Consider the following 14,969-nt stretch of genomic DNA (forward strand, 5'->3'; position numbering starts at 1 on the left):
GACATAAGGTATAGTTAGAAGTTTTCGGCTGTACACATGCAAGTTTGTAAATTCGTCACTGTGATGAAACCACCGTCCTCGTCGTTGCCATGACAGCCTATCGAAGCTGCGATCACGAATGCACTGACAAAGTGAAAGTTGAAGTATTTTTCGCAACATGCGGTTTAAACTTAAAATTACAATCACACCTCATATTGATTGGGGTTGTTTAATCATACCTGATCAATTGAATTATCAGAAAACTAACAAAAACATTAAAAAACACAGAATGAAGCCTTCGTGTCAGGCAGTGCAGACACAACGCGGGATCTGTAAACAATGTGACGTCATTGGAATGTACAAGTTGCAACAATGTACAACAATGTATATTTTACATGAATACACTAATGAGCAACAAAACGGGACGCAACATTAACCCACATGCGTGGGGGTTCATTATGGCCGTGACATACTTATCCCCAGTCTAAGGTAATTACCATCTAAATGTGTATATGTATTTGTATCCGTGAAATAAGGTCAATTAATTTCCCGGTTGTTCAGACAGTTTGCCCTAACGCTCCTACAGGATTTAGTCAAGTTACGTCAAGATTTTCGATAAGATCGCGTTTGCCTGGTCGACTTTTTTAAATGCGAGGGATAAGAAATTAAAATGTGTTAATTGTATCATATATAAAAATTACAAAATGGTTTATAATTGTTTTAATTGATAGATTATGATGATGTACACCCCTACATATATATATTAACATCTCCTTAGGCTCTTTGTTTCTCCCGGAACTTCCATTTTGAATCCACAAAAGCTTAACCTGATCTCGCTCAATCAGACTTTTACCCATTGCAAAAACTGAAAACAGATATTGCAGGCATACTTACCCGAGACCTAAAATGCAGTGGATGACTTGCTGAACGGCAAAGTAAAAGGAGTTCTATAAAAAAAGGACACATTGACCCTTAAACACCGCTCGCAAAAGTATATAGATTCTGAAGGGGATTATTTTACAAAAATACATGTCGGGCAAAATTCAAATCCTTCAATTCTAGGCTCACCATTTATCAATCAATCCTCGTAGGAAGTTTAAGAAGAAATCCTGAAGTTTTTCTGAGAAATGACAACTTTCAATGTTCGCAAATGACGATAGTTAATCCATCGATCATTGTTGAATGCTCATCTACTTTAGTTTGTTTTTAAATTATGCAGTACTTGCTGAGAAAAAATAAACAGTCAAAATAAAAAATGGCCGACTATCGGTTATTTACTTTCACTAATCTAAACATGCACATCTAGTGAACATCGGATCTTTCTTATGATATTTGAGAGAGCCCGCCCATTACATCTAAAGGAGTAAAACATTACCAAGGATAACAATTATTTTCCGACACACTATGGGCAAAGGCGATTTCAACAGTAAACCATTTGATTATTGTAAATTAAAAATCCACTTTGACATTACATCATAAGGGTCTGTCGCCTGATAGGCTTAACATAGCTTACAAACAAGGACGTTTCGTGTTCTGGTTTCCCTTGTCGACTTAAACTTTTTGTACTTTTTTTCTGAGGTAAGTTCTGAATAAATGATTTTTTATGTAATCTGCATTTGCACTATGTGAATTAAGATTAAACATAAAATGTAATGTAAAGATTTCCAATCAAGATAAGTGATCGGCTTGAATTGTCGATCTTATCTATTAATATATATTGACAGTGTAAGAGTAGGTCAAGGTCATTCATTAGAATAAACTTGTTAGCCCTTCACCCTAGCATGTTTAAGGCCAAATATCAAGTCCCTGGGCCTCTTGGTTATTGAGGAGAAATCGTTCAAAGATTTTAGACTATTTCGACGCCTTGTGACCTTGAATGAAGATCTAGGTCATTCATTAGAACAAATTTGGTAGCCCTTCACCCCAGAATGCTACAGGCTCAATATCAAGTCCCTGGGCCTCTTGGTTTTTGAGAAGAATTCGTTTGAAGATTATAGCCTATTTGACCATGAATGAAGGTCAAGGTCATTCATTTGAACAAACTCGGTAGCCCTTCATCCCAGCATATTTGAACAAATTTGGTATCTCCTCGCCCAAGCATGCTACAGGCCCAATATCAAGTCCCTGGGCCTCTTGGTTATTGAGAAGAAGTTGTTTGAAGATTATAAACTATTTGACCAATGTGACCTTTAATGAAGTTCAAGGTCATTCATTTGAACAAACTCGGTAGCCCTTCATCCCAGCATGCTTCAGGCCCAATATGAAGTCCCTGGGCCTCTCGGTTATTGAGAAGACGTTGTCTACATAAAAAAGTTGACGGCGGACAGCCGGACGACGGAGGCCGCACCACGGCATAAACTATTCGGGCATGTGAGCTAAAAAAAACATTTGTCATGTTTTAATCTAAAAGCTAGAAGAAATGTAACGGTATACATGTCCATTGTATATTCAAAAGCTATTTATTCAATTTTGAATAAGAACAGACAATACTTAGCAAAGACTTTAAATTATTTGATAGACGCAAAATATCACAGGTAATATTCTAACACCCGTTTATAAACAAAAACGTTTGCTTGGTACGGATGGTCTCCAAGGACAAATACTCTTAATGTAAGTGGTAATCACAATTTACGTTTTTCAACAAATAAGGGATACCAGACACAACAGACAGAACATCCATGTCGAATCTGTGGTATCGTCAGTAGTAACCAACAAGGAAGTTTCTTTCTGTATCTAAAAATGAACCGGGAAGTTACATAGTCTTGTTTCATTCGTAATTAGAGTATAGATATTCAGCATTGATGCTTGACACCAGCAGAACTGTCCTATCAAAATCATCGAGGAAGTTTTGTTTTTCTTATGTTGAAGATTAAGATGTTTGTTTTTCTGTCATAAATAAACGACTACTTGTGTCCAGTATATTTACCATAAACCCTCATGACTATGTAACTCCATTTTGACAAACTTAAATCAAATTGTAATCACAATTGACGCTTTTCAACAACTGATACCAGACACAACAGAAGATTATGGTTGAATTTTAGTATTTTCAATAGTAACCAACCAGAAAGTTTCTGAATGTTGTAACTGGTATCATGCTATGGCAACAATCTTAAACTGAACCGGAAAGTTAATTCAGGTCTTGAAGTCATGAAAACACATATGTTTCTGTCACCTGCTATCATTAAACTATTTTTATTGAATTGTATTGTGCTGGCCTGATCGATTGTATATTATCATTTCAACGGTACCAGTCACCCGACTGATTTTAAAGCTTGTGTCAAATGTCATTGTCTATACTTGTATATAGTTACGTATGTGTTTTGAATTACGCGCTCTTTTCTTAATTCGAGAGTACAAAGGTAAGTTACGCATGCGTGAGCAGGTGAGAACAGAGGACCGCAGGTAAATGGCGAACACACCTTACATTGGAGCGTGTGGGATAAATATCTGTTGAAAGCGCACACTACAGCTTGCGGTAAATTAATCTATCCATTATAACTATAATATGAGGTTATGATAAACGTGTATATTTAGTTAGACAATTTTCACTGTTTAAATGCAGTATATAGGTGTATTTCACCCGGTGTAAATGTATGCATACTCGGTACTGTGCGTGCCCGGACTGTGTATATATTCGTGTAGATGGGGCCGGGTTTTGTGAACAACATAGTTAGATTTATTGTATGATTTAGTAGACGTAGGCGTTTAGCATTAGTGCAATAATTTGTCAATATGATACATATGTTTTATAAAGTATATACACATATATCCATGAAATGTAATTCTTACCATATATAAACCTACCATATATACTTGCATATAGGCGTTTACAGAGATAATTATTGTAGCCTAATTATAGAATCCGTTTATTGTAGCTTTCCAACAATGGGCAAGCGTCGTATTGACAGGAGACCAAATTCAGATGGTCCCAGGGAGTACAACGTTTCGTCATTATCCTTTTGATATGAACCAGTATGTTATAGGAAGTGACTAGTCTGTGTGACCTAAACCTGGTTACGTACCTTATGTCTGGTCTTTGTGACCTACATGCTACCTGCTGGGTCTGTGTGACCTACATGCTACCTGCTGTTGATGTTCTGTGTGACCTACATGCTACCTGCTGTTGCTGGTCTATGTGACCTACATGCTACCTGCTGTTGATGGTCTGTGTGACCTACATGCTAACTGCTGTTGATGTTCTGTGTGACCTACATTCTACCTGCTGTTGCTGGTCTGTGTGACCTACATGCTACCTGCTGTTGATGTTCTGTGTGACCTACATGCTACCTGCTGTTGCTGGTCTGTGTGACCTACATGCTACCTGCTGTTGCTGGTCTGTGTGACCTACATTCTACCTGCTGTTGCTGGTCTGTGTGACCTACATGCTACCTGCTGTTGCTGGTCTGTGTGACCTACATGCTACCTGCTGTTGCTGGTCTGTGTGACCTACATGCTACCTGCTGTTGCTGGTCTGTGTGACCTACATGCTACCTGCTGTTGCTGGTCTGTGTGACCTACATTCTACCTGCTGTTGATGTTCTGTGTGACCTACATGCTACCTGCTGTTGCTGGTCTTTGTGACCTACAATTACGCTACTCGTTGCTGATGTTCTGTCTGACTGACATCATACATCCTACTTGCTGGTCTGTGTGACCTACATGTTACTGATTGTGACTGGTCTGTGTGACCTATGTGTTACTGATTGTGACTGGTCTGTGTGACCTACATGTTACTGATTGTGACTGGTCTGCGTGACCTACACGTTACTGATTGTGACTGGTCTGTGTGACCTACATGTTACTGATTGTGACTGGTCTGTGTGACCTACATGCTACTGATTGTGACTGAAGTGTATTTCAAGATTGTGTTGCACATTATCACGTTATAAATATTTGAGCTGGCATTAGCTGCATTATAGTTTTAGTACTTCATCCATATGTTGATGATTAGTAAATAGATAAGGTGCTCGATTTAATCATGGACTATTTTTCTTGCTCTCTGGCTACTGTTTGTCTTTGTCACACCGTTTTGGTTATGGTCCACGGAATTAAGGAGGTGTTAATTGCCCTTTAATTAATGTACGGCCACTATAAGTTATACCACGCTGGGGGTTCATTATGGCCGTGACATACTTATCCCCAGTATAAGGTAATTACCATCTAAATGTGTACATGTATTTGTATCCGTGAAATAAGGTCAATTAATTTCCCGGTTGTTCAGACAGTTTGCCCTAACGCTCCTACAGGATTTAGTCAAGCTACGTCAAGATTTTCGATAAGATCGCGTTTGCCTGGTCGACTTTTTTAAATGCGAGGGATAAGAAATTAAAATGTGTTAATTGTATCATATATAAAAATTACAAAATGGTTTATAATTGTTTTAATTTATAGATTATGATGATGTACACCCCTATATATATATATTAACATCTCCTTAGGCTCTTTGTTTCTCCCGGAACTTCCATTTTGAATCCACAAAAGCTTAACCTGATCTCGCTCAATCAGACTTTTACCCATTGCAAAAACTGAAAACAGATATTGCAGGCATACTTACCCGAGACCTGAAAAATGCAGTGGATGACTTGCTGAACAGCAAAGTAAAAGGAGTTCTATAAAAAAGTCACATTGACCCTTAAACACCGCTCGCAAAAGTATATAGATTCTGAAGGGGATTATTTTACAAAAATACATGTCGGGCAAAATTCAAATCCTTCAATTCTAGGCTCACCATTTATCAATCAATCCTCGTAGGAAGTTTAAGAAGAAATCCTGAAGTTTTTCTGAGAAATGACAACTTTCAATGTTCGCAAATGACGATAGTTAATCCATCGATCATTGTTGAATGCTCATCTACTTTAGTTTGTTTTTAAATTATGCAGTACTTGCTGAGAAAATATAAACAGTCAAAATAAAAAATGGCCGACTATCGGTTATTTACTTTCACTAATCTAAACATGCACATCTAGTGAACTCCGGAACTTTCTTATGATATTTGAGAGAGCCCTCCCATTACATCTAAAGGAGTAAAACATTACCAAGGATAACAATTATTTTCCGACACACTATGGGCAAAGGCGATTTCAACAGTAAACCATTTGATTATTGTAAATTAAAAATCCACTTTGACATTACATCATAAGGGTCTGTCGCCTGATAGGCTTAACATAGCTTACAAACAAGGAAGTTTCGTGTTCTGGTTTCCCCTGTGGACTTAAACTTTTTGTACTTTTTTTTCTGAGGTCAGTTCTGAATAAATGATTTTTTATGTAATCTGCATTTGCACTATGTGAATTAAGATTAAACATAAAATGTAATGTAAAGATTTCCAATCAAGATAAATGATCGGCTTGAATTGTCGATCTTATCTATTAATATATATTGACAGTGCAGGAAAACAAATAACGCATCATTGATGTGGAACAAAACTGTTTAAACACTCATAAATTGCTTGAAAACATATTACAGCAAACCAGGACGCTTTTTTCGACTAGTGTTTTGAGTGTGGATATTTCTCCTTCAGCTGTTATCAATAAATTGATCTCTTGTTGATCGTATATATTGTGTACATATATGTATCTTATAATACAATGAAAATGATATGTCAGTACCATCACTTGTTAAATGTGTTCTATGATATAAAACCAAGTACTGGTCACGTGGTCATTTAATAATAACAAAAAAGCCCAGTCATCAACATGAATTTAAAATGTTTAGAGGATATTTCCAACAGCCAAACAAATGTCTGTAAATAATTATATTATAATGAACAAGTCATGAACTCAAGTCTTTTACAAAGTTTATTATTGATGAAATTCAAAAAAATCAAAGAACTAGAAATTGTTGGCTAACAATGTGACGGGCTTTTAACACCTTTGACAAACTTATGACGGAAATGTCTTTTGTAACCTTGAATGTAGGTCAAGGTCATTTATTAAAGCAAACTTTTTAAATCTTTATCCAAGCATTCTTCGTGACAAATATAATGTCCCTGGGTCTCTTGGCTATTGGGAATAAGTCATTTCAAGTTTTAGCAAATTTGACCCCTTTGAACTTGAGAGTAGGTCAAGGTCATTCATTAGAATAAACTTGTTAGCCCTTCACCCTAGCATGTTTAAGGCCAAATATCAAGTCCTTGGGCCTCTTGGTTATTGAGGAGAAATCGTTGAAAGATTTTAGACTATTTCGACGCCTTGTGACCTTGAATGAAGATCTAGGTCATTCATTAGAACAAATTTGGTAGCCCTTCACCCCAGAATGCTACAGGCTCAATATCAAGTCCCTGGGCCTCTTGGTTATTGAGAAGAATTCGTTTGAAGATTATAGCCTATTTGACCTTGAATGAAGGTCAAGGTCATTTATTGAACAAACTTGGTAGCTCTTCAGCCCAGCATGCTACAGGCCAAATATTAAGTTTCTGGGCCTTTGGTTAATGAGAAGTAGTCGTTTGAAGATTATAGCCTATTTGACATTGAATGATGGTCAAGGTCATTTATAAGAACAAACTTGGTAGCGCTTAACCCCAGAATGCTACACGCCTAATATCAAGTCCCTGGGCCTATGGGTTATTGAGAAGAATTCGTTTGAAGATTTTGGCCAATTGACCCATGTGACCTTGAATGAAGGTCAATATCAATTATTGACCAAATTTGGTAGCCTTTAACCCCAGCATGCCACAGGCCAATATCAAGTCCCTGTGCCTCTTATTTATTGAGAAGTCGTTTGCAGATTTTAGCCTATTTGACCCATGTGACATTGAATGAAGGCCAAGGTGATTTATTTGAACAGACTTGGTCGCCCTTGATCCCAGCATCCTACAGGCCCATGTCAAGTCCATTGGCCTCTTGGTTATATAGAAGTTGTTTAAATGAAAACGTTGACGCCGGACGGCATGACAGACGGACGTCCATCCTGGTTGAATGTGTGATATCGTCTGAGGAACCAACCAGGAAGTTTCTTTCTGTATCTAAAATTGAACCGGGAATGTACATAGTCTTGTTTCATTCGTAATTAGAGTATAGATATCCGATATTCAACATTGATGCTTGAACCCAGCAGAACTTTCATCCTATCATAATCATCGAGGAAGTTTTATTCTTTTTTTTTTAATTTGAAGATTAATATGTTTGTTTTCCTGTCGTAAATAAACGACTATTTATGTTAACTGTATTTACCGTAAACCCTCCATGACCATTTAACTCCAATTCGACAAACTTAAAGTAAATTGTAATCACAATTTACGCTTTTCAACAAATTACTGATACCAGACACAACAGAAGATTATGGATGAATTTGTGGTATTGTCAATAGTAACCAACCAGGATGTTTCTGTCACCTACTATCATTAAACTATTTTTATTGAATTGTATTGTCCTGGCCTGATCCATTGTATTTTATCATTTCAGCCGGTACCAGTCACCCGACTGATTCTAAAGCCGAATTTAGGTGTCACATGCCATTGTCTGTATTTATATATAGTTACTTGTGTGTTTTGAATTACGGGCTCTTTCCTTAATTCGTGAGTACAAAGGAAAGTTATGCATGCGTGAGCAGGTGGGAACAGGGGACACGTAGGTAAATGACAAACACAATTTACATTGGAGCGTGAGCGATATATATATGTTCAAAGCGCAAACTAAAGCTTGTGTTAAGTTAAACTATCCATTATAACTACACCTATGAAGTTATATTAACGTGTATATTTGGTATGACAATTTTTATTATCTCAATGCAGTATTTAGGTGTATTTCAACCGGTGTGTATGTATGCGTACTCGGTACTCTGCGTGTTTGGACTGTGTCTATATATTCGTGTATATGGGGCCAGGTTTTGTGTACAACATAGTAAGGTTTATTGTATGATTTAGTAGACGTTTAGCATTGATGGCATTATTTGTCAATATCATATTTGTTATACAAAGTATATACTTATATGTACATGAAATGTAATTCATACCATATATTAACCTACCATACATACTTACATATAGGTGTATGTTATTGTTAGATACAGAGATAATTATTGTAGCCTAATTACAGAATCCGTATATTGTAGCTTTCCAACAATGGGCAAGCGTCGTATTGACAGGAGACCAAATTCAGATGGTCCCAGGGAGTACAACGTTTCGTCATTATCCTTTTGATATGAACCAGTATGTTACAGGACATGACTGGTCTGTGTGACCCAAACCTGGTTACGTACATTATGTATGGTCTGTGTGACCTACATGCTACCTGTTGGGTCTGTGTGACCTACATGCTACCTGCTGTTGATGGTCTGTGTGACCTACCTGCTACCTGCTGGGTCTGTGTGACCTACATGCTACCTGCTGTTGATGGTCTGTGACCTACATGCTACCTGCTGTTGATGGTCTGTGACCTACATGCTACCTGCCGGGTCTGTGTGTCCTACATGCTACCTGCCGGGTCTGTGTGTCCTACATGCTACCTACTGGGTCTGTGTGTCCTACATGCTACCTGCCGGGTCTGTGTGTCCTACATGCTACCTGCCGGGTCTGTGTGTCCTACATGCTACCTACTGGGTCTGTGTGTCCTACATGCTACCTGCCGGGTCTGTGTGACCTACATGTTACCTGCTGTTGATGGTCTGTGTGACCTACCTGCTACCTGCTGGGTCTGTGTGACCTACATGCTACCTGCTGTTGATGGTCTGTGTGACCTACATGCTACCTGCCGGGTCTGTGTGACCTACATGCTACCTGCTGTTGATGGTCTGTGTGTCCTACATGCTACCTGCCGGGTCTGTGTGACCTACATGCTACCTGCCGGGTCTGTGTGACCTACATGCTACCTGCCGGGTCTGTGTGTCCTACATGCTACCTGCCGGGTCTGTGTGTCCTACATGCTACCTGCCAGGTCTGTGTGACCTACATGCTACCTGCCGGGTCTGTGTGTCGTACATGCTACCTGCCGGGTCTGTGTGTCCTACATGCTACCTGCCGGGTCTGCGTGACCTACATGCTACTTGCCGAATCTGTGTGACCTACATGCTACCTGCCGGGTCTGTGTGACCTACATGCTACCTGCCGGGTCTGTGTGTCCGACATGCTACCTGCCGGGTCCGTGTGACCTACATGCTACCTGCTGTTGATGGTCTGTGTGACCTACATGCTACTTGCTGGGTCTGTGTCCTACATGCTACCTGCTGGGTCTGTGTGTCCTACATGCTACCTGCTGTTGCTAGTCTGTGTGACTTACATCATACATGCTACCTGCTGATCTGTGTGACCTACATGTTACTGATTGTGACTGGTCTGTTTGAACTACATATACATATGTATTGACCCATGTATTGGATGTCGTCAGAGGAGGAAATATTGGATACAGGCCCGTTGGAAAGGCTGTATTTACTATTTATTTCGAAAACTGTAAATAAGCATTTGTATAAATTATTCATAATACTTCATAGGTAATTGATCTATAGAGAGAGGGAGAGAGAACCAGTCGAATGTGAGAGTAACAATTTATTGTGTTATTATTGTTGTAAATAAATTGTATATAAATTGTATATATTATATCTCAGTATTTGACCTTATGTATTAGGGAAGTGAGCAATCCCGTCCGGTTACATTATGACCATCTTATTTGTAATCAATTCATGGAGTTTAAATCTAAAAAAAAAATGTTTGATCACTCATAAGTATGTAGCGTTATGTGTCTTTATTATCTGGCTATAGTGTGCATAATTAGAAAATTAATTTCTATTATATTATTGTACTGTTTTTCCTATGTAGGTGAAGTGTATTTCAAGGTTTTGTTGCACATGTATCACGTTATAAATATTACAGTTATCATTATATTTTTAGTAGTTCATCCATATGTTGATAATTAGTAAATAGATAAGGTGCCCGATTTAATCATGTACTAATGATCTTGATCTGTGGCTACTACACCAGTTTGGTTTATGGTCCACGGGATCAAGGAGGTGTTAATTGCCCCTTAATTAATGTATGGCCACTATAAGTTACAACACGGTGGGGGTTCTTTATGGTCGTGACATACTTATCCCCAATCTATGGTAATAACCATCTTAATGTTTACATGTATTTGTATCCGTGTAACAAGGTCAGTTTGTCCGACCGCTCAGACAGTTAATCCGACCGCTCAGACAGTTAACCCGACCGCTTAGACAGGATTTGGTCAAGGAACGTCAAGAGGTCAGATAAGATCACGTTTGCCCGGTCGTCTTCTTTCAATAAGAGTGATTACAAATTAAAGTGAATTAATTGTACAATATATAAAAATACGAAATGGATTATAATTGTTTTAATTGATAAATTTTGATAATGTACACGCCTCCTCTTGTATATATATATATATATATATATATATTAGTATCTCTTTAGGCTCTTTGTTTCCCCGGAACTTCCATTTTGAGTTCCACAAAAGCTTCACTGACGCGTTATAGAAAAACAAAACAACTTTTCCGATCTCATTTTCTTTGTTTAATGTCCCCTCAACGAGTCGTCCTACTCCTAAAATGCTGCGCGTTAATCAGGGGCAGTAACTACTAAAAATATGTCTCGGCCAGGACATAAATTGGAGCATTGGCCATTGTCAGGAGAGGCAGCCGGGAGAAGATAGATGATAGAAAAAAAGAGACATTTTAAGATCCCTTCAGTCATCTCTACAGTTGAGATATAATTATTCCATCCTAGCTACAGGTTATATTCTGCAAATGCTGGATTTTTTACTTAACCCATGTTTAAATGCGTATTTTACTTCTTGGGACAATGCAAACATACATACGACAGCACAGTGATAAGTTGTGATCTCATATTGAAGGACTTACTCAAGGATGTCCTTTTAAGTCCTGCTATTCTCTGACTAGTATAGGGCTGTGTACCCAACGACAGGTATCATATATTGCCAAAACTGAAAACAGCTATTGCAGACACCTTGACCCAAAACTTAACATGCAATGGTTGACTTGCTGGAGAGCAAAGTAAAAGGAGTAAAAGTGGCACATGGACCCTTAAACACCGCTCGCAAAATTGTATATATACTGAAGGGGATTATGTTACAAAAATACATGTCCGACAAAATTCAAATCCTTCAATTCTAGGCTCACAATTTATCAATCAATCCTCGTAGGAAGTTTAAGAAAGTTTTTTCTGAGAAATGACAGCTTTCAATGTTCGCAAATGACGATAGTAAACCAATCGATCGTTGTTAAATGCTCCTCTGCTTTAGTTTGTTTTTAAATTATGCAGTACCTGCTGAGAAAAAAATAAACAGTCAAAATAAGAAATGGCCGACTATCGGCTATTTACTTTAACTTATCTAAACATGCACATCTGGTGAACTTTGGAACTTTCTTATGATATTTGAGAGAATCTTCCCGTTTCATGTAAAGGTCTAAAACAGTACCACGGATAAAGATTATTTTCCGACAGACTATAGAAAAATGCGATTTCAACAGTAAACCGTCTGATTATGGTGAATTAAAAATCTACTTTGACATTACAACATAAAGGCTTGTCGCCTAATAGCCTTAAAATAGCTTACAAACAAGGACGTTTCGTGTTCTGGTTTCCTTAGTGGACTCTTGTGAATTTTTTTCTACCTTTTTTCTGACGACAGTTCTCAATAAATGATTTTTTATGTAATCTGCATGTGCACTATGTGAATTATTATTAGAAATAAAATGAAACGTAAAGATTTTCTATCAAGATAAGTGATGGACTGGAATTGACAGTGTAGTAAAACAAATAACAATTACATGAAAATATCTTACAGCAAACCAGGACGCTTTTTTGACAAGTGTTTTGAGTGTGGATAATTGCTATATGGTTAATCATATATAGTGCGTACATATATTTATCTTATAATACAGAGAACATGTACGTCAACACCATCACTCGTTTAATGTTTCTGTGATATAAAATCAAGTACTTGTCACGTGGTCATTAAATAATAACAAAAAAGCCCAGTCATCCACATGAATTTAAAATATTTAGAGGCTGTATCCAACAGCCATATAAATAATTACATTATAATAAACAAGCCATGAACTCCAGTCTTTTCCGAAGTTTATTATTAATGAAATTAAAAAAAATGAAAAGGAATATATAGCATTCTAACACGATTCGTTTGCAACGCGTGTTTTGATTGGTTGCGGACCGACTTCTAATCTGCGATAGAACCATGTCATATCGTATTAATCAAAACAATATGGCGTCAAGTTCGACTCGTAGTGAAATTCAACACTCTGCACCATTTATGATTGATGACCCGTGATATTGGAATCGAAAGTGAAGAAAACGAATAGAATGAATTAACTAAATAAATTTAACAAAAATCGTAAACATTTCGTCCGTGTGTAAGCATCTAAGGTCAAGTAAAATCCGAAATGAAATTGAACAAGTGCACACAACTTCATATAACGGTTAAGCATGTAGAAACACATCAACACTAACTTTGTTAAAATGCACATGTCGTTAAGCATACTGAGTAAATCCAAATATGCCTTTAAATCTTCGGAAACAGGACTTTCACAACAATCCAAATACCCCGCTTCGTTAACATGCAGACCAAGCTCTCGCCAGTATGGGCGTGGCCAATTGACCGACTTTGATAGCTTCTCTCTGATTGGTCAATCCGCCACAGTATGGCACGTCACTAACGGAGGTCACAGAGTACTTAACAGCGTACTTGTAGCACTGTAAAACAATGTTTCTAAATATATGCGATAGTAAACGTGTTAGAATGGGGATAGTACGTTGTTTTTCGTGGCTATACTGGCGATTAGAACATGAAATTTGGTTTAAACTCTCGACCTATCGGTCTCGAGTTCAAACCAAATTTCATGTTCTAATCGTCAGTATAGCCACTCAAAACAACGTACTATCCCCTAAATTGACCTAATATTGCGTAAGCACTGGAAGAGAAATCGGGACTCAAACTGTATTGGTAACAGAGCGAGCTGAAGACAGTAAAAACAAACGATTATAGCTAAATTCACATAATCATTCTATGAAGACCATTATCGAATGTTACACACCACTCTTCAGCTAAAGATATGAAGATATTGTAAATATAAATATAACAGAAAGGCGTATGTTTCCCAAACTAGTAAACTAATATTTCTCGTTGAAAACTGATAGTGACATTGTAAAGTATGTGTATGACGTCATTATATTATTTGTGTCTAAATAATCTATGTTATCAAATCAGTAACCGAGAAATGTTGAATGACTAATTAGAAACAAAAGGGCCATGGGCCTTGACGGTTATCTGGCAAACACTTACAGCATGAAATACACCCCTCATTCCAGCATCATTACTATACATTATTTATACACAGACAGTTATGTTTCAGATCAAATCTGATTTTTATCATTTTTGGCTTAAAGGAGGAGCAGCATCTTAAAGCAAAATTTTCCATTTTTAGGACATGTCCCGGTGTCCCAATAGGTCGGACAAGCCTCATTGATATCAATTAGGAATTTCCCTTCCGCAATGAAGTTTCATACTAAATATTGTTGTGATCAATTAAGGCAATAATGAGGAGTAGTATTTTAAAACAATATTTTACCTAAGTGCTCCTTTTGGGTGCCGATCCTTCTTTCCCCGGGGTTCAGACCGGTTTAATTTATATACATTATGATTGCTGTTCCCTTAAAATGTTTCAAACTAAATTTGGTTATACTCAATAAAGGCATTAAGAAGGAGTACGATTTTAAAGCAAAATGCTTGGTAAGTTCTCATTTTGTAGCCTCACTCTTCTGTCCCCTGGGGCCCCACAAGCATCATTTATAAAATAGTGATTACCCTCCCCCAAAGGTGTTTCACACCAAATTTGGATGTAATCCAACAAAGGGTTAAAGAAGAGTTAGGTTTTAAAGTTATACTTTACCGAAGTTCTCTTTTTGGGGCCCCGCCCCTCTGGCTCAAGGGCTCACACCAGCCTCATTTAAATAAAATATGACCGCATTCCCCCAATGATATTTCACATCAAATTTGGATGAA

The sequence above is a fragment of the Pecten maximus genome, chromosome 17, assembly GCF_902652985.1.
Source record: "Pecten maximus chromosome 17, xPecMax1.1, whole genome shotgun sequence".
Taxonomy (NCBI): domain Eukaryota; kingdom Metazoa; phylum Mollusca; class Bivalvia; order Pectinida; family Pectinidae; genus Pecten; species Pecten maximus.